Source organism: Lepidochelys kempii, chromosome 3, assembly GCF_965140285.1.
Source record: "Lepidochelys kempii isolate rLepKem1 chromosome 3, rLepKem1.hap1, whole genome shotgun sequence".
In the NCBI taxonomy this organism is placed as follows: domain Eukaryota; kingdom Metazoa; phylum Chordata; order Testudines; family Cheloniidae; genus Lepidochelys; species Lepidochelys kempii.
Window position 1 is genome coordinate 196,067,891 of NC_136382.1, and position 24,762 is coordinate 196,092,652.

Genomic DNA, 24,762 nt, shown 5'->3' on the forward strand with positions numbered 1-24,762 from the left:
AGTCCATCAAGCTAGAACATCTGTAACTGGAAAGAGTTAGATATGTAAGTACCACTGTACCTTTCATATATTTTTATCCCAACTAGCAAAACAGGAATAAAACTGCTAGAGCATAGAAGATAGTTGAAGTGCTGATGTTTATGATATTTTGTAGGAAAATCCACAATATGGATTTGATTTATCTGGTCCCAATATGGGGTGGCTCTTTCTTAAAAGGAAGAAACTCACATCTTCTCACTCAGCAGGATATTTTTCAGTCTATTGGTGCTGGGGGGGAAAACACCATTATTATACAGAAATTGGTGGTGGGTTTTTTTGTTTTTTTTTTAAGAAAGTCAGTATGCTGTGGAAAACAAAGTTAGATTTTTCAAACTTTCCTCTCTAAATAGGTAGAAACTGGAAGTCAGAGTCTGCAGAAACAGCACGCTCAGCGTAGGGGATGGATAGGAGAGGGTTAGCGTCTCTCATCAATATGACCTCCTCTGATTAGTTAAAGAATCATTGAATGTACTGTCCAAAGGGAAACCTATAGGATGCATTCCCCTAATACCCTCAGAGACAAAGGACTTGTCTCCATTACAAAATTAGGTTGACACTATTTAGGTCAACCTACAGCCACCGCAATAATTCAATCAGCTGTTGGTGTCCACACTATTCTCCTTCTGCCAGTGGTGCGCATCCTCACCAGGAGCACTTGTGGGGCACTGACAGTTGTGCAGCGCTCACAGCTTGAGCCCCTCACCCACCCCAGGGTGACAGCCTGAGCTGTGAGCCTGGAGCCAGCTCAATTTCACAGCATGGAGCTTATCAGCAGGCTTCTCAATTTCAGGACTGTCCCTGCTCCCAGCAACCTGCTGCTCACAGCTGGAGCCATGAAACTGACAATTTCACTGTTGGTAGTTATGTTCCTGTAGCAGGCCACTTATTTCAGCTACTTACAAAGGTTTGGCCTATGCTACAGTTAGGGTAACCTAAGGTAACTTACACCGACCTAATTATGTCAGTGTCTACACTAGAATGCTGCTTCTGCCAAAGTAAGTGGTCTACTACACCAACATAAGCACTATCTCTCTCATGGAGGTGGAGTTAATGTCGGTGGAGTTAGGGAGATGCATTGTCCCTGTAGACACTGTTACTTATACTGGCTGTCATTCTTATCAGTTTCACAGCTGTCACTGCCTCACCTCTGCAGCCCCTCACTCAGCTGGAGCTGTGAAATTGACAAGAATGTTAACTTCCACTGCTGGTAGGCTTCCTGATGTGAAATTGAACCCCAGGTGGGGTTCACAGCTCAGGCTGTCACACCGGGGTGGATGGAGGGCTCCAGCTGTGAGCCCCACACAGCTGTCAGTATCCCACAATGTCCCACTTCAGTCGATGCAAGTGCTCCTGGTGAGGACATGCACCACCGGCAGAAGGAGGGTAGTGTGGACATCAACAGCTGATTGAATTACTGCAGTGGCTGTAGGTCAACCTCAATCTGTAGTGTAGACAAGCCTTTTGTTTTAAGTAAGGTTTTAAATACACAGGAGAACAATTGCTGAAGGTATGTCTACACTACAAACTTAAATCCTATATAGGTTGACTTTTAGCCACCACAATAATTACAGGTTTCTGTCTACACTGCCCTCTTTCTGTCACCAGGAGCACTTCCACTGACTTAAGAGGGACAGTGTGGGAGCCTGAGAGCCAGGGCTGGCAGTTCTACACGCAGCTCTGTGCCGGAAGCCTGTCGGCTGTCTGGATTCTCGGCTCCCCCGCTCCACTGGGAGTTTGGAGTGCGCTCCCGGCTCAGAGCGGGGAGCCCACTGTGCACAACTTGGCTCCCCCGGAGCCCCCCACCCATTTTGGGGTGACAGACCACTTTCTTTTCAATTTCGCGGCTCCAGCATGGATGAATGACAAAAATGACAGCCAACAGACCATGTAAGTAACATGCAGTGTCTACACAGATACTGTGTTGCCCTAACTACACCGACACAAGCCTACGCCTCTTGTGGAGGTGGACTTATTATGTTGATGTAGTAGGGCACTTACATCAGTGGGAGGAAGGCTGTAGTGTGTACACTGACATAAGTAGGTTGACATAAGCTGCCTTACATTGACCTAACTCTAATGTAGATCAAGCCTGAGTGATCCGAGGGCTGCCATCCCTCTTTTGGCCCAATTAACCACTGGACTCAAATTGGAAGGAAAGGCGCAAAAAATATGTCTATTAAATATTCAGTTTTTAGTAAAGACAAGTTTCTAAAAAGCCATAAAAGAACATTTGATGTCATATGTTTCACACTTTTCTTTAAAAACAGAATAACTGATATTCATTAAGTTCTTGTCCCTTTTAAAGTCAATGTAATGTAAATAATACAATTACGAGTATTTTAAAATATGGCATTTTCTGCACACTGTTTTTAAGAATAGCTATCTGGCTTCATAACCCTTCTCCCCAATAAATTAAAGCCTTAAGTGTCATTTCAGACCTGAATTTTGTTCTACCTTAAGATTATTCGAACTCAAGGGAGACTTAAAAGATTAAGAATTCAAACAGTGAAGATAGTCTTCCAGTCATTTAGATGAAAACGGGTTGAAAAACACTGATTTAGATAATATCTACCACTAACAAACAACCACTAGCTTTTTATACCATAAAAACAAACAGTTTTTCACCTCTGGTTGTGGATCTGTAGTAGCAGCTAAAATGATCTTAAAAAGGTAGAGAAAGTTTAATCTGTTTTTAAAAAACAAATAACTCTGTAGCCTTAAGTTTACTTTTTGGCTTTCTGACCTCTTGTTTTCCCTGTTTTTGCTAGATTTGATATTCCTGATTTTTCTGCAAGTAAAAAAAAAAAAAAATCCAAGCAGACAATTCTTTAAACATTTCTTTAAAAGGAAAAACAAAATACATGTTTCTCAATCAGAAAGAAGTAATAAAAGGACACACAAACTCCTAACTTATTTCTTTACATTTCACCTTTAACAGAACATAACCTCCAGAGCGATGCTACCTTCTGTAATGTTGTCGGTGACCAAATCACTCTGTTTTTGAACAAAGCATTAGAAATGTTCAGCTCTAACTGAAAAGGGAAGTGGGGCAGAAGAAATGGGGGGGAGGGGGGAAGAGAATGGAACAAAATTTGAAAACATTTTAAAAATTTAATAAAATACATTAGAATAGATATTGATAGCCCTAACAAACATGTGGTGTATTGTGAAGCGTAGGTAGCTATGTTAGTTCAGTAATAAAACAAAAGTCTGGTTTGCTCTTCCCATTCAAGAGGCCATCAAGTTTTTAAAGAGCTGTAAAAGGTAGTACTTTTTAGGTCCCAGGAAAACAGTACCTTATACAATTCAGTGGTCCATCTGATTGGCAGAGAAGCAGCAAAGGGCTGAGAAGTGGGTTCTATCTGCATCATCAGGGGTACATGGATATGAACAAAGGGAGGGAAAATAAATGACTGGGGGAGAAAGGTAATTAGAGAAATCTTCTAGTTTATACAAGATATGGGCCAATGTCTTGCTAACATTTTTCCTGCAAACTTTTTAAAATGTCACCAAATTGACTAAGAAGTTCAGATTCCACTAAATATTGACTGTACAGTTCCATTGTGTTGCTGTGTACTAATTACTAAACAGTTGATTTTATTATACTTATTATATGTTTATTATACACGATCTGAGTTCAAGACAGCTACATTTTCAGTAGCAAAAGAAGATGAAAACACTTGTACTGCTATTTCAAATTTTCTATGTTAATTGAAAGATGCACCAAAATTAATCCTCAAAAAATTAGTCAGAAGCCTTGCTTAAACTTGAAAGCTTTTTGTTTAGAAAACATTCAGCCTGTATCTATTTTGCACTATCACCACATGTGGAGAATTTGCTTTTTTAAATTCAGGGATTTGCATGAAATCAGATTCATTGTTCCTGCTGCTTATACATCACATGAATTCAACCCTTTCAAAAACCACATTTATCTCCACAGCTAATAAAACTGATGTCAAACACTAAGGATTAGGATTTCAGGTGAGAAATGAACAGCAAACACCAATGAATTTAAAAGAAACGTAATTCTTATTGCTAGACAATGTCCCTACCAAAGATGATTTTGTGTGTATATATAGCGTTTATCTCAAAGCTTTTTAAAAACGAGACAGGGATCACTTAATCCACCACTAGAATGGAATAAAACAGATCAACTGTTTAGTAATTAGTACACAGCAACACAATGGAACTGTTTAAAGCCTAGATCCTGCAACAGGACCTGCAAATGATTTTAAATGGTCAAGACTTGTGAAATGTCAAGTTACAGCGCCTCTCAGCAATCATAACTTTGCCAGTTGGCATCTCGCCTTAGCATTTGTATATTTAACTTTATAATCTAGCCCCATGTAAAATAACTGTCTTTTTAAAAATAAACTGCATATTCAACTACATACATGTATATCATATGACTTATTTGGAAGCTCTGATGTGTTAAGATCACACATATGTGTTTCAATTGTAACAAATACAGAAGAGCTAGGATTACCATACGTCTGGTTTTTCCTGGATATTGTCTCTTTATTGAGCTTCTTTTTGGGTGGATTTTTCAAACAGGCAATGTCTGAGATTTTTTCAGAGCAGACTCTGGAGCTCAGAAAGAGCCCTGACTGGTCCACTTTCTGATTGGTCCATTCCCTGCAGCCACAGCTGCCGGATCCTGCCTACCCAGGCCCCAGCTCCCAGCCCTTGGGAGGGTCTTGCAGGGAGGCACTGAGGGATGGCTGTCACTGCATCTTGGACTTATGCCAGCCACCCTGCAACAGTGACAGGGAGTGAAACTACCCCCCACCTTCCAGTAAGTACCCTTGATGCAGGTACCTCCTCCACTTCTCCCCCTCCTTCCCCCCCACAGTATCCTCTTTTTGGGAATGTGAAATATGGTAACCCTAAGAAGAGCTCCATGTATGTATGGAGCTCTTCTTAGGGTTACCATATTTCACATTCCCAAAAAGAGGATACTGTGGGGAGGGAAGGAGGGAGAGAAGAGAACAGTTGGGGGAGCTGGAGGAGGTACCTGCATATACACATATACACACACACACACAGAATATATTAATTCACAGGGGCATAGGAAAGGTGCATCACAGTACATAAAAGGATAAATCTGTCTTCAAATTCTTGAAAAAACTAAGTATATTAAGTTAAAAATTCAGTGGAAAAAAATCATGCCATTTTTTCCTAAGATTGGCTAACTCAAATGGCAAAAATTGAATTTGATTACACTTTTCAGTTTAAGAGATGGCAATACTATCAACTCTCACTATGAAAAGGAAACAAGCATTAGAATTTTCAGCTCGCAGGCTAAATTTCTTTTTTAAAAATTCAGAATCTTAAAAAAAAAAAAAAAAAAAGGAGGATTTACTGTGAGAGCTTCCCTCTCCCAAGACAAAGTATTGAAGTGAATCCACTGTCATGCACTCAGACATTAACATTCTGTAAAATCTGTGGCTTTTCAGCATGACAGCTTTCTTCATTAATTCCTTTAGTTGTTAATCCCTGCTTTTGTCTGACATCTCAAATGGAGTCTAAGAGCTAGAATTGTGGGTTTATCTTTTGTGACAGAGAATTCTTTTCTCAGTTTAAACATCTTCTGAGACACTCTAGGCCAGTGTCTCTCAACCTTTCCAGACTACTGCACCCCTTTCAGGGGTCTGATCTGTGTTGGGTACTCTCAAGTTTCACCTCACTTAAAAGCTAATTGCTTACAAAAATCAGACATACAAATACAAAAGTACCACAGCACACTTTTTAAAAAAGAAAGCAAGCATTTTTACCATATAATTATAAAATAAGTCAACTGGAACAAATATTGTACTTACATTTCAAAGTTTAATATATAAAGCAGTATAAACAAATCATTGTCTGTATGCAATTTTAGCTTGTACTGACTTCTCTAGTGCTTTTTATGTAGCCTGTTGTAAAACTAGGCAAATATCTAGATGAGTTGATGTCCTGCCTGGAAGACCTCTGTGTACCCCCAGGGGTACGGGTACCTCTGGTTGAGAACCACTGCCTATACAATCTGGCAAAACAGGTTTTCCTTCTTTCTGTGGGGTTTGTGCCCATCCAATTAGAGCCATTTAGACACACACACACACACACACACACACACACGCCTTGGTTAACTCCTTCAGAGAAATATATAAAATTATCCCACCCTACCCTTTAGAGAAGATGGCTCTGAAATAGAAGTTTAGAAGAGCTTATTCCAAGATCCAATCATTTGAAAATTCTGGAAACATGAATTTATGAACAGAGCTTTATCTGCAATTGGTTTAAAATAAGGATTTTTTTTTTTTTTTTTGTAGAAAGTGCCACTGTGTGCGAGAGGATGTAAGGAAGGCATTTATTTCCATGGTTTGAAGTTTGTACTAACCTGGCAGTAGAGCTAATTTTTTTTTTATTTTTATTTTTTTTAAATGTGAGGTAAAGGAATGTGTCCTTGACTGTTCACCTCTAAACGGTTTGTTTGGACACTTTCACAAACTCACTTTTAGAATCATACTTAGATATATCAGAGGGATCAGTTTCTTCTCAATACAAAATGCACCTTCAACAATAGTTATCCTCCTTCTGAGCAGCTCCAATTCTCTTTTTGTACTCAAAGGCAGAAAAATTGGAAGATCATGCCCAATATTGCTACCGTAAGTAAACTGGATTGAACAGTCACACTCCTATCCTCCCCTATAGAGTGTGAATTTTAACTTCCAATGCCTATTCAGACACATACTGAAAAAAAACATTAACTATCATTCATGACCTTTCCATATCTGTATGGTTATAAAAAGCAGTGGTTATATTATATTATATAGGGGGCAGGGATAGCTCAGTGGTTTGAGCATTGGCCTGCTAAACCCAGGGTTGTGAGTTCAATCCTTGAGGGGGCCATTTAGGGATCTGGGGCAAAAACTGGGGATTGGTCCTGCTTTGAGCAGGGGTTTGGACTAGATGACCTCCTGAGGTCCCTTCCAACCCTGATAATATTCTATGATCACAAGCGTCATGCATACACTTTTGTTCTAAGTCTTATCTCAGTCTCCAACACAAAGAGGCAACTGACTTCCCTATGTACACACTATAGCTTGTGTTGGTATAAGTTATGTGTGAACAAGGCAGCCCCATGAGTGATGTAAATTACATTGACCTAAGCATCAGTGTAGACAGAGCTTTTCCCACTGACATAGCTACTGCTGCTAGCAGGGGCTGGAGGAACTAAGTCGACAGGAGAGCTCTCTCCCATCTGCTTACAGCATTTGCACTAAGAGCGCTACAGTGGCACAGCTGCATCGGTACAGCCACGCCGCTGTATGCTCTGTAGAGTAGCCATAGCCTTAGAGGACCAGACTGTTTGTACTATGATGAGGAGTCCTAGTTCTCTCTTCTCAACAACTTGAGATCCCACAATGGCTTCTGTGTTAAAAGAAGAGGACTGTATTTCCATTTGAATTACATAAAGCTTATTTTGATCCACAGAGGTCAGTGTTGAGTGATGAAAGTCACACAGCTTCTCCCAGAGCTGACCACACCTCTAAGTTTTACAAATAAAATTGGTTTGGGCCATATTCAGTATAGTCTATAATGTTTTGCTTCCTTTATCTTTCTCTATATATGTTATACAGATATATGTTCTCCACTATTGCTGCATAAAGTGCAAGAATATATGTTTGGAGAACCTGTACAAAGAGCTCATTTTCCATGAGGACCATTAAAACCTGCAAACGTATCTCTTAGGCAGGTCCATTACAGTCTTTCACCTACCATTCAAAAGAATTTTTATGCCAAGCTTACTTTCTTGTTACATGACTTGTTGCAAACTGGTTTCAAGTTTTCAACTTGTAACTTTATATTTCCATGACTATCAATTATAAGGGCATTGGAACTACTGACAAACTTACTGCTATTGAAAGGATGCACTGACAACACCATGCAAATGAACATTTTATTTTAAAGGCAAACTAGAGCAATAATTCTGAATATTTAATTTTGATCAAGGTGAGTTATGTTATACCAGCTCTTAGTTTCATCAGTTTCTAAATAAAAAATACAAAAGTATATACATCTCAAGAAATTTAATCTGAAATAAAAATATTCAATGGAAGAGTGAAAACTGGAAAGCAATAATGCTGAAAGAGGCCAGAGAGTGACAGATGACAGGTTTGAGTGGTCCAGTGGACTAAGGGCTTGTCTTCACTACCGGGGTAAAGTCAACCTAAATTACGCTACTCCAGCTACGTGAATAATGTAGCTGGAGTCGACGTAGCTTAGGTCAACTAACCCTGGTGTCTTCACTGCACTGAGTCGACAGCAGATGCTCTCCAGTCAACTTCCCTTACTCTTCTCAGAGAGCTGGAGTACAAGGGTCAACCGGAGAGCGCTCTGCCATCAATTTAGCGGGTCTTCACTAGACCCACTAAATCGATCCCTACTACATTGATTGCAGACCAGCCCTAATCATGGATTTGGGAAGTCCCATTTCCAAATTCAGTTCTACCAGCGACTCTGTCTCTCGGGGAGTAGAATATTCACACCCGAGTGACACAAATTTTGTGGACAGAGTGTAGTGTAGACATAACCACAGATAAATCACAAACTCTAAGAGCTGAATTCAGAGGTGGTTTTTAAGATGGTATAAGTCAGACATCCTTAGATACCTCCAACAACTCTAGAAGCACTTAACACTGCGAGAGCATAAAGGGAGTGGGAGTTTATCTAATTTACATGTTCTACCAACTACTTGGAAACGAAGAAAGTGTAAATTAAAGTAGACCACCCCCGACTTTAAATTTACACATTCATATACTGTTCCCTTAGTTACTTCTCATTCCTTGGTTTGAGAGTTACCCCAATTTAGGCTCCTTTATATTTAAACCGTGGGCCAAATTCATAGGCAATGTGTAGGAGGCAAGTGGGCGCAGTATACACATTGGGCAGGCTGGAAAACAAAGTTACATCAGCTTCAATTTCCACAGACCTACTTCTAAGGGCATGTCTATACTAGAAACTAAGTTGACCTATGTTAGGTCAACTTTAAGTAATGTTAGTAATTACTGCGGTGGTTCAGGTCCACTCTACCTAAGGGCATGGCTAGACTTGCAGATGTAGAGCATTTTGAGTTAAACCAGCCTTCATAGAGCACAGTAGGGAAAGTGCTGCAGTCTGTCCACACTGACAGCTTCAAGCGCGCTGGCGTGGCCATATTTGCAGCACTCGCAGCGGCATTGGGAACGGTGCATTATAGGCAGCTATCCTAGCATGCAAGTGGCTGCACCGTGCTTTTCAAATTGGGTGGTGGGGTGGAGTGTGACAGGGAGTGCGTTGTGTGTATGTGGGGGGAGAGAAGGAGGGCTTTTGGGGGGCTGAGAGCATGTCAGCATGCTGTCTTGTAAGTTCAGACAGCAGCAGGCCCCCCTCCCCCACCCTTCCCCTCTTCTCTCTCTCTCTCACACACACACACAGAGCATTCCACAGTAATGGTTGCTTTGTCTCAGAGGAGATAAGCAGCCGGCTGTCAGAAACGGCGCTTTCAACAGGCATTTCCACATTCCTACAGCCGATTCCAAACAATGACAAGAGTGGCCACTTGACTTAAGGCAGTGGTTCTCAAACTAGGGCTGTCGCTTGTTCAGGAAAAGCCCCTGGCGGGGCGGGCTGGTTTGTTTACCTGCCGTGTCTGCAGGTTCAGCCGATCGCAGCTCCCACTGGCCACGGTTTACTGCTCCAAGCCAATGGGGGCTGGGGAAAGCAGAGTGGGCCCAGGGATGTGCTGGCCGATCTTCCTGCAGCCCCCATTGGCCTGGAGCAGTGAACAGTGGCCAATGAGAACTGCGACTGGCCAAACCTGCAGATGCGGCAGGTAAACTAACCGGCCCGGCCCACCAGGGGCTTTTCCTGAACAAGCGACGGCCCTAGTTTGAGAACTACTGACTTAAGGGGATTATTGGACATTTCCGGAGGCTGATCAGAGCGCAGTAAAGCGATCAGTAAAGCTGATCAGAGCGCAGTACAGTTCACACTGGCACTATGGCGCTCCAGCGGGGGCGCAGCAAACGTTATTCCACTTGCTGAGGTGGAGAACCAGCAGCGCTGTAGCCGCAGAGTCAGAGCGCTCTGTGTGCCTTGCCAGTGTGGACAGGTAGTGAGCTAGGGCACCCGGGGCTCCTTTACTGCGCTGTAATTTGCAAGTGTAGCCAAGCCCTCTGTTCCCTTTAAGCTGTGTGGCCGTGCAGTTGCCTATTAAGCCCCATGCAGGGGCTCAGGGCTGCAGTGGGGAGAGATGCCTCTCCCCTAGCACTGACCTGTCGCAGCGGGGAGAGGCATCTCTCCCCACTGCAGCCCTGAGCCCCAAGCCCCAGCACGGACCAGTCCTGTACTTGCTGCAGCTGTGGGAGAGGAGCCCCTTCCTCAGCCCGGCCCAGGTCTGCTACAACTGCCTGGGAGAAGAGCCCCTCCCTCAGCTCAGCGCAGTCCTGCTGGAGCTGCCGCAGCCAGGGAAAAGAGCCTATCCCCCAGCCCCGAGCTGCTGCAGTGAGAGGGGGCCGGGGGGTCCTCTCTCCCCACTGCAGCCCCAGGGCAGCCTGCACCCCAAATCCCTCATCCCTGGCCCCACCCCAGAGCCCACACCCCCTCTGCACCCCAACCCTCTTCCCCAGCCCTGAGCTCGCTCCCACACTCCGAACCTCTAGGCCTCACTCCCACCACATGAATTTTGTTATGTGCACCAATATGAAGGTGATGTGTCACACATCACCTCCGGAGTGGTGCACATAACAAAATTCATTCCGCACATGGACATAAAAAATTAGAGGGAACGCTGTACTTTACCCTCCTTTTGTTGGTGGTGCATGTCTCACCAGGAGCTCTTCCACCAACTTAAGAGGGGCAGTATGTGGGGCTGAGAGTCTGGGCTCTCAGCGCCACATGCTGCTTCCCACCGCCGGAAACCCAACTGCTTCCTGGGGCTCTTGGCTCCCTGCCACAGTTGGGCTCCCACCTGTGAGCTCCGTGCCTAAAATCCGGGTGGCTCCTGGGAGCCTCTGTGAAGCCACTAGACTCCCTGTGGGGAGCCATCAGCCTCCAGGTAGCCAGTGGGGAGCTCAGCAACTACCCTAAAGCTCCCAGCTCCCTAAAGGAAGCCCAGCTGCAATGGGGAGCAGGAGCTTCCAGGCAGGACCAAGAGCAGTACCAAGGCACCAGGCAGCACCTGTGGGGAGCCAGGCAGGTGCAGCCCAGTTCAGAGCGCGGAGCCCAGGCAGCAGCTGGACTGGGAGCCAAGGACCAGCTAGACTCTGAGTGGGGCGGACGCAGCATGGCTGGGAATGGGGAGCCCAGAGGGGCAACGGGCTCTGCCCTGTGACAGCCCGACTTTGTCAACTACACAGCTACAGCTAGTTTATAATGTGATATGGCAGGAAAAAACACCCATGTAATTTTGGGAAATGTACACAGAGGCAGCAAGGGTGTACCTCCTTTTTCTATCTAGCTCTTAAGACAATACTGTACTCAAAATAGTGTGCCCAGTTCTGAGCATCCAATTTCAGAGGTAGGCTGTAGAAGAGCTACAAAAATATGCATGCCAGGAATGGACTAATAAGGAAAGAAAAGAGCTAAAGGGGAGACATATTTAAAGGTGTAAACATTAAGGAGGGAGATTACTATTTAAGATGGTAAAAAAGTATAATTAAAAGTAGTTGGAAGAAGTGAAAAATTGAAGCTGATTAGCAAGACATTCCAACAATAAAATATTGTAACATATTTGATTCTCCCCGGAGGAAGTGAAGGAAGCCTATCATTTGAGACACCTGAAAGTAGACTGGAAAATAAAAGATCAAAAAATGTGCTGTTAGAGATTTCTTTAGCACCAATCACTAAAATATTTAAGTGCTTTAGGTGAAAAAACCAGCATCAGCAGTGAAATGGACTCAGTCACTAACTTCTGTTATCTCCCCTTCCTCAACAGCATTTTATTCCTGCCTTTGCAGGGTTTGTTTTTTTTTTTAAATGGGAACAAAAACTACCTCAATGACATTTGTGATCCTCAGGACACCAAAGTGTTGTTTTCTACTGAAAGACATCTTCCTCTCTTATAACTCTACTCATTACTGGCCTATCAAGCTAAATCCCCATTTTTTCCCCCCATGACCCTTAAAATAGCCTTGAACCAGCACTAAGTTCAAGTCATGCAATAATCAACTGCATCTGGGTCAACAGCAGAGCAAACATTACCAAAGTGATGCATTTGAGAATAGGAATAGAGAGGAGAGCCATGGCCTTGAGTATTTACTTCTAATCCTCTAAATAATAACTTCAGAACATTAGACAATGCACTGGTGATGTGCTAATAATGAAAGAAAAAATGAAGAAAAAAATCAGAGATGCAGTATATAAACCCACTCCTCGTTTAGAGTGATTGGAGTGGACAGTGAGAGAAAATCACCATCTTATTCCCAACACTCCTACTTACCAAAAAACCCATCCTAGGAAGAGTGTTACTGATCAAACTGGAATAACTTAATTTTGTTTCTAAATTTAATTACTAAGCCTAATTTTCTTTTCTGTGTTGTGGATTTTACCGGTAAAATCCACAAGAAGATTTTACCTTTGACAGCCCTGAAAAATAAATCAATGTTTTCAATTCTATCCCTGTCACAACAGTAAGATTTCTGCAGCAGGAGTTCCAGAACACCATAAGTGCTGGGACACACTGAACAGTTGAGGAAAATAGCTGTTTTCTAGATCTAGTATGTTCATTTTGTCTAAAAATATGACCTGTATTCATCTCTGCTTGTATTTACAAAACATAATGTACACAACATTTTTAAATAATCAATACCATTTTCTCTTGAATCCCTTTATAAACATTTTACATCAATTGTCTGTGGTCTCAGTAAGCTCTAAAATAGTCTGCAAAGCCTTCCATTAGCAAGTGCTAGGTTGTAAAAAGAAAATAAAAATGAAACTCAAGAGACTCAGTTGTTTAAACGTTAGAAAAAAGTCCTTTCCTGGGTTACTAATAATATCAGATTAGATTTTAAATTGTTTCATGGTTAATACATTTAATTTTTGCCATTTTACTTTTTGTATTTCACTCATATTGGGCAATGAAATAGGACTAAAATTTTATTTTAGTTTTTAGGAAGTAGCATTATGTTCGGGCTGAGGAATTTCTTAAAACAATAAAATATTTTCACTTAAATTAATGTTTCTAGTCCTAGCAGATTTTGGAAACTTTTAAATATACAATGTAAATTTTTGGCCCAATGTGAATTGACAGTGTCCCCTTAACAAAATCAGATTCAATACTTTTCCTTAATAATCTATAACCAAGTTTCAGTTGCTGTATCTTCTAAAACTTCACTACCAGAGAATGAGTATTTCTATCATTCATATAGCCATCTACAGTCATTGACTGTGAATCAATTTAAGGTCTAGATTTGCAGAAATACACATTGTATTGTTGCATACAGAGCAAACTACTAATCCATAATATACATAAATATTACAAGATGACTCACAAATTTTAGCATTAACTGCTTCTGAAGTTTCACTTTAGAACAGTTTTCAACTAAGTCAGCAATATTTTTCGGCATGAAACTCAGTATTTAAGTATAAATTTTAGGTACCTGATTACACACCATTAGAACTATGTTACCATGGGTCAACTGTTACAGATATAAAAATTTTATTAAAGTTAATGTTTAAAATCAAATTTACACAAGTTAAGAAGGTACTGTGCATCTGGGGAGTTCTTAAGATATATACATAGTACATAACCAGCACAGACCCAGACTGGGGTGTGGGAGATTTTAAGACGTCAGTGGATAAGTGATCTCGATTATGCCACCCATAGAATGTATTTAGAGTCCAAGTCAGTATTGGTGTAGTGAGTAAGTACACGGGTGGGGTGCGTCCCTTGGTTCGAAGGAAGGAAGTGGGTTATTCCCCTGACCGGCGTTTCTCGATTACTCGACTTGGTACTGACGATGTCCCCTGATGTGCTCTGTGTATGTGTCTCTGGACCACCTGATGATGACCTGATGACCATTAGCTGTCTCCTGAGTCAGGCGTAACATTGACCGATTCTACATGCACAATTGTTCTTACAGATATATTTCAGAATATCCTCTGAACTACATATAACAAACCCTTCAAACTTAATATGCACTAAAGCAAGAAGCAGATGACAACAGCCCAGAGGTGAATTCTCATTTGTAAAAAGAAAAGGAGTACTTGTGGCACCTTAGAGACTAACAAATTTATTTGAGCATAAGCTTTCGTGAGCTACAGCTCACTTCACCGGATGCATCCGATGAAGTGAACTGTGGCTCATGAAAGCTTATGCTCAAATAAATTTGTTAGTCTCTAAGGTGCCATAAGGTGCCACAAGTACTCGTTTTCTTTCTGCGAATACAGACTAACACGGCTGCTATTCTGAAACCTCTCATTTGTAAGGTTCACTCCAAGTTTGGTAGGTGGAGTACAGCTCTAATAGGCAAAAGAGTCACTGCTGCCTCTGCTTTATTGTTGCTACAGCTCACCAGCTTTAAAGCAAATAAACATTTCCTTCAACAGACAAAAACATGTATTCAACGGATAAGAAGAAAAAAAACCCATCAGGCTGTATTGTGCTGTACTGGCTTAGCAACAGTAGACTTACATCAATCATCATTTATCAGATGATGTTATCTATATAGTTGGTATATTAAGAACAACGTAGTACTTGCGTAAGTCCAGGACTTGAAACAACACACTCTGTTTTCCATTGTCTTCTAATGAAAACATGAACTTCAGGTTTCACATTTCCTTCCCCAGCTACCTGCTTCCTAAAACACTAATGTGAATGGAGTCAATTACCTTCCTTCTGTTCATTCAGAAAAGGGTTCTTAGGTTTTAAACAAATTATTCAAATCATTTAATAAATATTAGAATCATAGAAATGAAAGACCTATTTGGTCACCTTGCAAATATCTTTGCCAATACATAATTGTTCCCTGTAGCACCAACCCAAACCTTTAATTTAGAGAAAAAAAATATTTCTAGAAGAAACTCTACTATAAACAAAAGTTCACTTCAAAACAAGACACTGTTCAAGCACCTCCTCATTTACAGAAGCAGCTGAGCAGTGTAGTTTGAGTGGGTTGAACATAAAGAGAAAAACGGATTTTTTTTTTTTTTAAATGTCAGTCAAAGAAATTTACATGTGTTGTTTTGGGCGTATCCTTGCTTAGTTACTTAAGTTAATGTTTTTCTGCGGATGAAAGTTAACGTGATTTAAATTTTATTTACTTTCAACCACACGAGGAAGAGGTCTGCTTAAAACAAAAAGCAACGTGACTTCCCCATTTCCCACCCAAAAATTGTTAATACTGTATTCTTTAAGTTATATCTCTGGTATCCAGTACAGGAGTTGTTATACTGAGGAATTAAAACAGAAGACTTTTTAAAACAATTCATCCTAAATGCAAGTTTGTGTGCATCTACATACGCTCACAGAGCATATAACCCAGCATTTTTTCCTATGCTTAAGTAGGCTGAGTTTTCCAAAAGTCTACTTCATAATAGTATGGCTATTGAATAAATGAAAAGGAAATAATTAACTCTCAGAACAAGTCCAATAGCATTTTTTAATCAGAACTCAATAAGACCACTTTACAATGAGCTCAACTTCTAAAAAGTACCTCAAATGAAATATAGTTCTCTATTTAAAACCATAGGAGAAACAAATTACTTAGTAAATACAGTGGGACCCTCTTTTAAAGATTTTTTTCCCCTACAGAACGACTTATGAGCAGAAGTTCACTGTAACAGGAACTGCATATTGCAGTACACGGAATTAAACTGAAACTGCCTAGAGTGAAACATTCCGGCAGGGCCACCATTAACAAGCAGCCAATCACTTGTCCTCAGTGACCACTTTGAAGTAACTACAGTATTACTGTGTTTACTCTTTAGACACCATCTCTAATAAGAAAACAATTTTTGTTTGTGCGTTGGATAGCCACGTATGATCCTGAAAACAAGTATATGCTGAAATGTAATAATAAGCAGAACCATTCTAGCATTTTGACAATTTTGTTTTGGCACACTTCAGACTTCCTCTGCTTGAAAAACAACAGCATAACATTACTTTTAGTACTACTTAATTTGTTTGTGGACTATTATTAAAACAATGTGTCAAGCACTCCTCGTCATACAAAGACAAAAAAAAAGTTTGGGCAGTGAACAACATGGCACAATTTAAATGTCCAATAGCATATCATATACAACACTACCCAACCCTCCAACCATAGTTCTTAATGGAATTAAATACAGCAGAACATGCACTAAAATCCCATTTCTAACAGGAAACCCCTATTTTAAGCAATCACTTTGGAATATCTTCCAAGATAGGTGGAAGAGTTTTGTCTGACCTTTAGTTAGAGACACACCTCTGACAAACAAGTGAGTTTTGTTGATGTATGGCTTTACTAGAGTACAGTGAGAACTAAACAGAAATCAGGTGTCCATGTGACAGTTGTCTCTAATAAAGGCGATCTACTGACCCAAAGGACAGCCGTCAAGGGAGGGAATCTGTTTCACTTAAGAAAAGGAGTACTTGTGGCACCTTAGAGACTAACAAATTTATTCACTTAAGATTTTCTACAGCACTTACCACTACACTACCTCAGTGTTGCAGCAACCTTAACTCATCTGTGGGAGCAGAGTGAAATTCAGAAGGTTCCCCTCACCCTTTTGGTGGGCACAGAAATCTAAAATAAAAAACAGCCCTTCAAACCGCCTTCCCCATCTTCACCACTAACAGCCAGGCACAGAAGTGGGGAAAGAAACGATTGAGGAACCTACAGGCCCTGGTCAGACTCACTCACACACCAGCCGCTTGGTCCCAGGAGAAACCCGACCCACACACGACACAGGGCCACAGGAGCAGCCTCTGGGCCCTCCAAGGGCGGGGTGTGTGACTGTGGGGGGGCCTCCAACGATCCCAGATGGGGGGGGTTCCTTCCCCCCCCCAGGCTGTCGCCTCACAGCAGTGCCTGGGCCCCCCAGTCTGTGGGTGGGGTGGGGCGAGGGCACAGTGGGGGAGCGGGGCGCGTGTCTCCGGAGTCAACGCCTGCCCTCGGGACGCTCTCCTCAGGGGCGGGGGAGGCCAGGGTCTCACCTTCCAGCCCTGACCCGGCCGCCTCCCCGCTGTCACCCGAGCGCAGCGGCCCGGCCCCGTCTCTTACCTCCGGCCTCCGGCAGGGGCGGCTGGGCCTGGCATGGCCGGGCGGAGGGTAGCTCCGCACAGGGACCAGGCGGGTGTTATCTGGGGCCTCCCGCGGCGGCCGCCCTCAGGGGGACTCCATGTCAAAGCCCGCAGCAACAGAACCCGCCTCGGTCCGACCCAGCCCCCACCGCCCACTTAGTCCATTCCTCCCAACATGCAACGCGACCAACAACCGCGGACACGCCACTTCCGGCCGCTTGCTGGAGCCGCCCGGAAGCCCCAGCCTGTAGCCTAGCGGCTTCCAGGGAGGTGCCTGACGCCCTGCGGCCATCTTAAACCCGGGCAAATCTCACGTCGCCTTATGGTAAGGATAGGGATTCAGCGGCCATCTTGGACCCGGGCAAACTGGCCTTTTTCCGTATGGTAGCGGTAGGAGCCATCTTAGATTAGGGCCGAGCGGCCCCGTTTGCCTTTGTCGGGGCTTTATGAAGCGATATGGAAGCCCGAGCGGCCATGCTGAAGTAGGGCACCTTGCCCTTTCCCTGAGCGGGCAACAGGGACTCGCGCGTCAGGCTGGGCCCTAGAGAGGGAGAGCCCCACCCTAGGGGAGTCTGGCTGCGCCTGCAGCTGGGAGGAGTGAAGCTGGGGAGGGGGGGGATTGCCCCTCACTCAGCCCCCTTCCCTGCACAGCCTTGGGACCAGCACAGCCGGTGACTGACTTCACACTCCCTGCCCATCGCCCTGCCCTTAGCCCTGTCGCAGAGCAGGAGGCTCACGCCCCTGTTGGCAGCCCCATGCATTCAAAAAATCACCAGTCAGGCCTCAAGGAATCAGGAGATCAGCTTAAAAATCACCAGGCTTTTACAAACACTAATTTTTATTTGCTTTGGGGTGGCTGAGCCTTTATGTTCCCCTTTTCAAGTTTTTCTCGACACCAGCCCTGAGGACAGGACATTGTATCTTTAAAAAAAATAAAATCTGAGATTCCCAGGTAATCATGTGACTCTAAGCGCTCGTGGTGTAACACACCCACTGGGGCAGGAGTGAGGTACAGAGAGCAGGTGGCTCGCCCAAGCTCATGCAGAGACAGAGCAAATCTCAGCCCCTTGTTCTGCCTTTCTAGGCGCTTATCAGCCTCCGCCATAGTAATAGGAAAGTGTGGTCTCCCAAGGAATTAAAAATGAAAGAAAATTAACACCTTGTGGTATGGGCTTGCTATTGTGATATTTAAGGCCAGGTGTGTTATGGGGGAGAAGTTTGTACTATGGTTCTCTTTCCCCAGATCCATGCTGCCGCCTGCGAAAAAATTATATGTAGTTGTAATGGAGAGGGTTCAGAGATGGGACCAACAAGATTGAGTAGGAACATGGAAAGACTCTTATAAAGAGTCTGAAAAGATGGAGATTGCTTACCTTAGAGAGGAGGTGAAAAAGAGGATACATGATAAAAGTATACAAAATAAAAAATTGCATGGAGAAGGTAGATCGGAATCTTCTGTTCTACTTGTCTCCTAACGCAAGGACAAGGGGAGACACTCAATGAAACTGGAAGGTGGCAAATTCAAAACCGATAAAAGAAGATACAGTACATGTTTACACAACTCATGATTAGCCTGTGGAACTCATTGCCCCAAAATACCATTGAGGTCAAAAGCTTATCATGAGTCACAAAAGGACTGGACGTGAATACAAGTAACAAGAACATCCAGAATTATATAGGCCCTACACTCACAGAAGTAACCCCCTGTCACACTGTCTGCAGTGGCTAAGGACCGTGAGTGCCTACCTCAGGACAGACTGTTGAAAGCAGGACAGTCACCCCAAACTGGTGGTATGTTCTATAGTTAGATTTCACCAACTCAGAACCAAATGTGAACACCCAAAGTACTACAATAGTCTTATAATGGAATCACAGACAGTCCCTTTAGACATGCCAGTATATCTTGCCACCCAGGCAAGCTGGATGGACTATGTAATAAATGGTCACTTACACTGAAAATCACAAAATATTCACATTGCACCCAGTCCCAAGAGACCAGTCACTCACCAGGTTGATATCCATCTTAGGTCTCACAAAAGACAATGCTGGTAGCCAATTTTATAGTAAACTAACTAAAGGTTCATTACCTAAGAAAAAGGAATGAGAGTTATTGAGAGGTCAAACCATATAAAAATATATGTACAGGTGAGTTACAGATATATGTTCAAAAGGTACTAGAGATTAATCTGCCAGTTTCCCAAAAGTCTTTTAGGGCTACCCAGAATAACTTGGGGGAATCTCTGTCTTGTTTGGTTATTTTACCATGTGTGACAAAGTTCCTGCTCTACCTTGGTGGGTCTTGCGCTTATTGGCGGATTTGCTTGCCTTGGAGCTTCACGGCAGCCCTCAGCTTGGCCGTTTTTCTGAATTCACAGTCCAGCTCAACTCCTCCTGTGTCTGACCAGGAGTTGGGAGGATTTGGGGGGAACTCGGGCCCGCCCTCTACTCTGGGTTCCAGCCCAGGGCCCTGTGGAATGCAGCTGTCTGGAGTGCCTCCTGGAACAGCTGTGCGACAGCTACAACTCTCTGGGCTACTTCCCCATGGCATCCTCCCAACAGCTTCTTTATCCTCACCATAGGACCTTCCTCCTGGTGTCTGATAATGCTTGTACATCTCAGTCCTCCAACAGTCCACACTCTCAGCTCCTATTGCCTCTTGCTCCCAACTCCTCTCACACACACCACAAACTGAAGTGAGCTCCTTTTTAAAACTCAGGTGCCCTGATTACCCTGCCTTAATTGATTCTAGCAGCTTCTTGACTGGCTGCAGGTGTTCTAATCAGCCTGTCTTAATTGTCTCCAGAAGGTTCCTGATTGTTCTGGAATCTTCCGTTACCTTGCCCAGGGAAAAGGAACCTACTTAGCCAGGGGCTAATATATCTGCCTTCTATTTTAACTATTCCAAGCGGCTGCTGGAGAGTGGTTTTGACCCAAACATTCGTGACAGTCATGGCCGAACTGGTCTCAACCTTGCTGCAGCCAGAGGAAATGTAGACATCTGTCAGCTGTTGCACAAATTTGATGCTGATCTACTGGCCACTGATTACCAAGGTAACACAGCCCTTCACCTGTGTGGGCATGTGGATACCATCCAGCTCCTAGTCTCTAATGGACTCCAAATTGATATTTGCAATCACCAAGGTGCAACACCACTTGTTCTGGCAAAACGAAGAGGAGTAAATAAGGATGTAATTCGATTGCTGGAGTCTTTGGAGGAGCAGGAGGTGAAAGGATTTAACAGAGGAGCTCACTCTAAGATGGAAACCAGGCAGACTGCAGAAAGTGAAAGTGCAATGGAAAGCCATTCCCTCCTTAATCCGAACCTGCAGCAAGGTGCAGGGGTTCTTTCCAGCTTCCGCACAACATGGCAAGAGTTTGTGGAGGATCTGGGCTTCTGGAGAGTGCTACTCCTGATCATCGTCATTGCCCTTCTCTCTCGTAGAATCGCATATTATGTTAGTGGGGTGCTTCCTTTTGTGGAAACTCAGCCTGAATTGGTGCATTAAAGCAAATGAAAAGAGGCAAAAAAAAAAAAATTACTCTCCTATAGCCATCTGGCCCGACCCTGTCACACACGTTAGAACCCAAACAGTCCAGAGATAAAGAATTCTTCCTTGTGTCTGTACTTATAGCTTCTCTCAGAACCCAAGCGGACAGCAACAGGTCCCATGCAGATCCCTTCTTCATGGAGTGGCTGGGGGAGAGGAGGAATGCACTTAAAGTCTTTGGTCCTTGATCTCACAGGATGGCCCATGTGTGTTTAATGAACAGGATTTAACATCTTCTTGTAAGAGACCATCATTTGCATTACACAAGGCTTTTTTCTTGTTAGATGGGTCATAGTGACAGGAGTATATACAATGCAAATGTCTGCTGTGACATTATAATATGGTGTATAGTTGAGTGAGAAAAATATATGCAGCATCCTACAAGCATTTTATAAAAACACATTCTTATCGACTTAACATCTAATATTGATTTTGATAATGCTAACACACAGGTAAACAGGACTGGTTTCCAGTTATATATTTGTAAGTGTTCAGTGAGGTCTGGGCCCTTGATATGAGCGGGCGCCTGATCTGCCAGAGCCACAACCCCTGTCCAGCTTCCTCTGAGAATGATGCATGGCCATCTTGGCCAGCACCAAGAGGAGGTTCATGAGGAGATTCCATAAATTTGTGAGACCACAGGTGGAGTGTGCAAGAATTAGGAGATGCAGGGAAAAGTATTTTGGCCAATGTCAGAGATAGGTTCCTGGATTAGATTGGCTACAGGTCTGGTCTGGTATGTCAGTTCTTATATTCCTGTGTTTCTAAATCTATTCAAGGAAAGAATCCAGCAGTTCGGACTCCACTTTCCACTTTGACCCTTTGTGACTTTAGGGCACAATACTTAGAGCAAAGAGCTCAGTCCAGGTGGATCCCCATAGGTCTATGCACATAGCGCTCACACCAGGATTTAGGACCACACACTTCACAAGCAGCAGAATCTGCTGGAGCTGCCAGTGTCAAAGAATAAATGGGTGCAAATGTGCTATTTGGATGAAGAGGAGAGAAGATTGAAGTGTGAAATTACAAAATATGCACAAGGGTTTTCAGCATCTGTCCAGAGGTTAAGGAGAAGAAGAGAAAGGGTACAAACACCCAGCTGGGAGTACAAGAGTGACTACAGTAATCATGCTGTAGATCACACTGTAGTTTAGTTGAGCAATCCATTCTTGTTCAGAGTTTCAGTTTTACAATGTTATTTATTTGTTGTTCAGAAGGAATACTGAAACTTCTGTGGAGAAGTGTGTTTTGTGGAGGGTAAAGAGTCAGGGACAGAGGATTCTAGGCTATTTTATTTTAAAATCTTCCATTTTCTTCTACTGAGAGAGAGAGATGGAGAGAGAACAACCCTTGGAAAATGAGTCAAAGAGGTAATACATGAAAGAATACTGATGAAAAAACAGTAAGTATTTACACTATGTAAATTGCAATAAAATTAATATATTCAGATTTTTTAAAATTGCAAATCTGTACATAGTATTAGTAAATATTCTCCAAGTTTAAAGTACTGAAAGTTATTTCAAATGCATAGCTTGAATCTAAGTAATGTATAATGGGAGCCCAGTTCTTTCCTGCTGTGACTCTTCTGACTTCAGTGAACTAACTATATATTGTACAGCACCTACCACAGTTTTCCTGTGGTAGGTGCTGTGCAATATAATAATAAAAAAAGATGAATTTGGACTATTACGGTCCTGATCTTGGAAAGACCTAAGCATGTGGTTAACTTCAAGTATGCAAATAATCCCATTGAACTCACATGCTTAAAAATAAGCATATGCATACGTTTTTTGTAGGTATGGGGCCCATATGTGGAATAAAAAATGATCAAATGAATTTAAAAGTAATTCTAATTAATCTACTAAATTTAATAAATAATATAAAATCATTGTAAAAATATGATAAATTATATTCTCAGTTTCAGTTAGGTTAGGAATGTTATTATTGCCGCTGGAGCCAATAATATGTGATTCATTTGCTGTTTTATTGCTATTATATTTTGCCCCCTGGTGGTTATTTTAGTTTTTTCAGATAGCTGTCTAAAATCATGTATAAAGCGTCTGTTGATCTGAAAGGAAGCAAAAAATGAAATGGGGGAAGGAGGAGAACAGGAAGCAGGATAATTTAACGCACCACAAAAGGTCAGGGTAAAACATCTTAGATTATTCTGTTTGGAAACAAGGAAGAAAATAATCTTTTTAAGAACAGGAAAATACAAATGGTTGTAAGTGAACAGACAAGCAGCCCATCTCTTCCCATATCTAGCAATAGCTATTAAAGTCTTAAAGGCCCGATAATGTACCTAGCTGCCCAGCAGTGTACCATGAAGGGTTCAGTTCTGACTCCAGCTGTGATCAGTTTATGGTCTCAGCCATAAGTGTTGATAGCTCTTATAATAATTTCATTCTAGCTAGTAAAAAGAAAAGGAAGACTTGTGGCACCTTAGAGACTAACACATTTATTTGAGCATAAGCTTTCGTGAGCTACAGCTCACTTCATGAATGCATCCGATGAAGTGAGCTGTAGCTCACGAAAGCTTATGCTCAAATAAATGTGTTAGTCTCTAAGGTGCCACAAGTCCTCCTTTTCTTTTTGCAAATGCAGACTAACACGGCTGCTACTCTGAAACTTATTCTAGCTAGTATAACTACAGGTGCTAATCTAAAAAAAAAATCCAATAATATTTTAAATTTACTGTAGGAACTATGTGTATCAATAATATGCCATGACTGTGACTTCCATAGGTATGGGCCTGAGCCTATGAGGTGCTGAGGATCTCCAAGTCAATGGGAGTTGGTAGTGTTTCACGGCTCACATGATCAGAACCATGAATCAGCATTGATTGGTTGTTTTGTATGGAAATTCACTTTACAACAATCAAAATGGAATGCAGCATCAGACATGAGAAATAAGCATTCAACCTGGAAAGTGAAGATGAAGCTCAGTATTCATGTACAATATGTATGGGTAGCTGGGAATGTGTGGTGAGATGTGTATTTTTATATCTTCTGTGACTGAAAGAGGTCAAATTTTTTCCACTATGAAGAGATTCACTCTATGACAGCGATAACTACTATAGATTTGTTCTGTGAGAGCCCAGCTTTCTAGAGTCTGAACCCACACGTTACAGCACTAATTTCAATAGAAAACCTTTTCACCATCTAAAGTTTCCTTTATAAAAAGTGTATTACTGGTGAGCATTGTAAGTCATAAGAGGGTCATGAAAACATTGTTCCATTAATCTTGATTTAAGGATCTTTTTCTTAAAAGTTGTTTTTTCACTTATACTTTCAAGACATTTAATCTCTCAGCAGCTGGGTGTAGAAACTAGTTCTCTCAAGTTAGCTAGCTTGATGTAAATCCTAGTGGAGACAAAACACTGTAATTTTTACCTTGAGGTAACTAGTCCTGACAAACTCCAAGCAGGGGTATCCAAGGGTATGTCTACACTACGAAATTAGGTTGAATTTATAGAAGTCGGTTTTTTAGAAATCGGTTTTATATATTCGAGTGTGTGTGTCCCCACAGAAAATGCTCTAAGTGCATTTAAGTGCATTAACTTGGCAGACTGCTTCCACAGTACAGAGGCAAGCATCGACTTTCGGAATGTTGCACTGTGGGTAGCTATCCCACAGTTCCCGCAGTCTCCGCTGCCCATTGGAATTCTGGATTGAGATCCCAATGCCTGATGGGGCTAAAACATTGTTGTGGGTGGTTCTGGGTACATGTCGTCAGGCCCCCCTTCCCTCCCTCCCTCCATGAAAGAAAGGGCAAACAACCGTTTTGCGCCTTTTTTCCTGGGTTACCCGTGCAGATGCCATACCACGGCAAGCATGGAGCCCGCTCAGCTCACCATCACCGTATGTCTCCTGGGTGCTGGCAGATGTGGTACTGCATTGCTACACAGCAGCAGCAACCCATTGCCTTATGGCA

General features: G+C 42.5%; 1 protein-coding gene and 1 pseudogene across 8 annotated transcripts in view; one reads left to right on the top strand and one right to left on the bottom strand.

The window, feature by feature from the left end:
- The window catches only part of AFTPH (aftiphilin), a 57,858-nt gene extending 40,386 nt beyond the window's left edge, over positions 1-17,472 (bottom strand). Inside the window, exons 1-3 of one of the 8 annotated variants that reach the window (XM_073339502.2) lie at positions 17,262-17,472; positions 3,336-3,401; positions 61-267 (exon numbers count right to left, since the gene is read on the bottom strand). The gene's annotated coding sequence lies outside the window, so the exon portion shown is untranslated. Of the gene's footprint in view, positions 1-60; positions 268-3,335; positions 3,402-16,687; positions 16,785-17,194 lie in introns of all 8 variants that reach the window. The other 7 variants (XM_073339499.2, XM_073339498.2, XM_073339504.2 and 4 more) reach the window with 7 other exon arrangements.
- Positions 14,019-20,787, top strand: LOC140908855 (ankyrin repeat domain-containing protein 46 pseudogene; annotated as a pseudogene).
- The last annotated feature ends 3,975 nt before the right edge of the window (positions 20,788-24,762 follow it).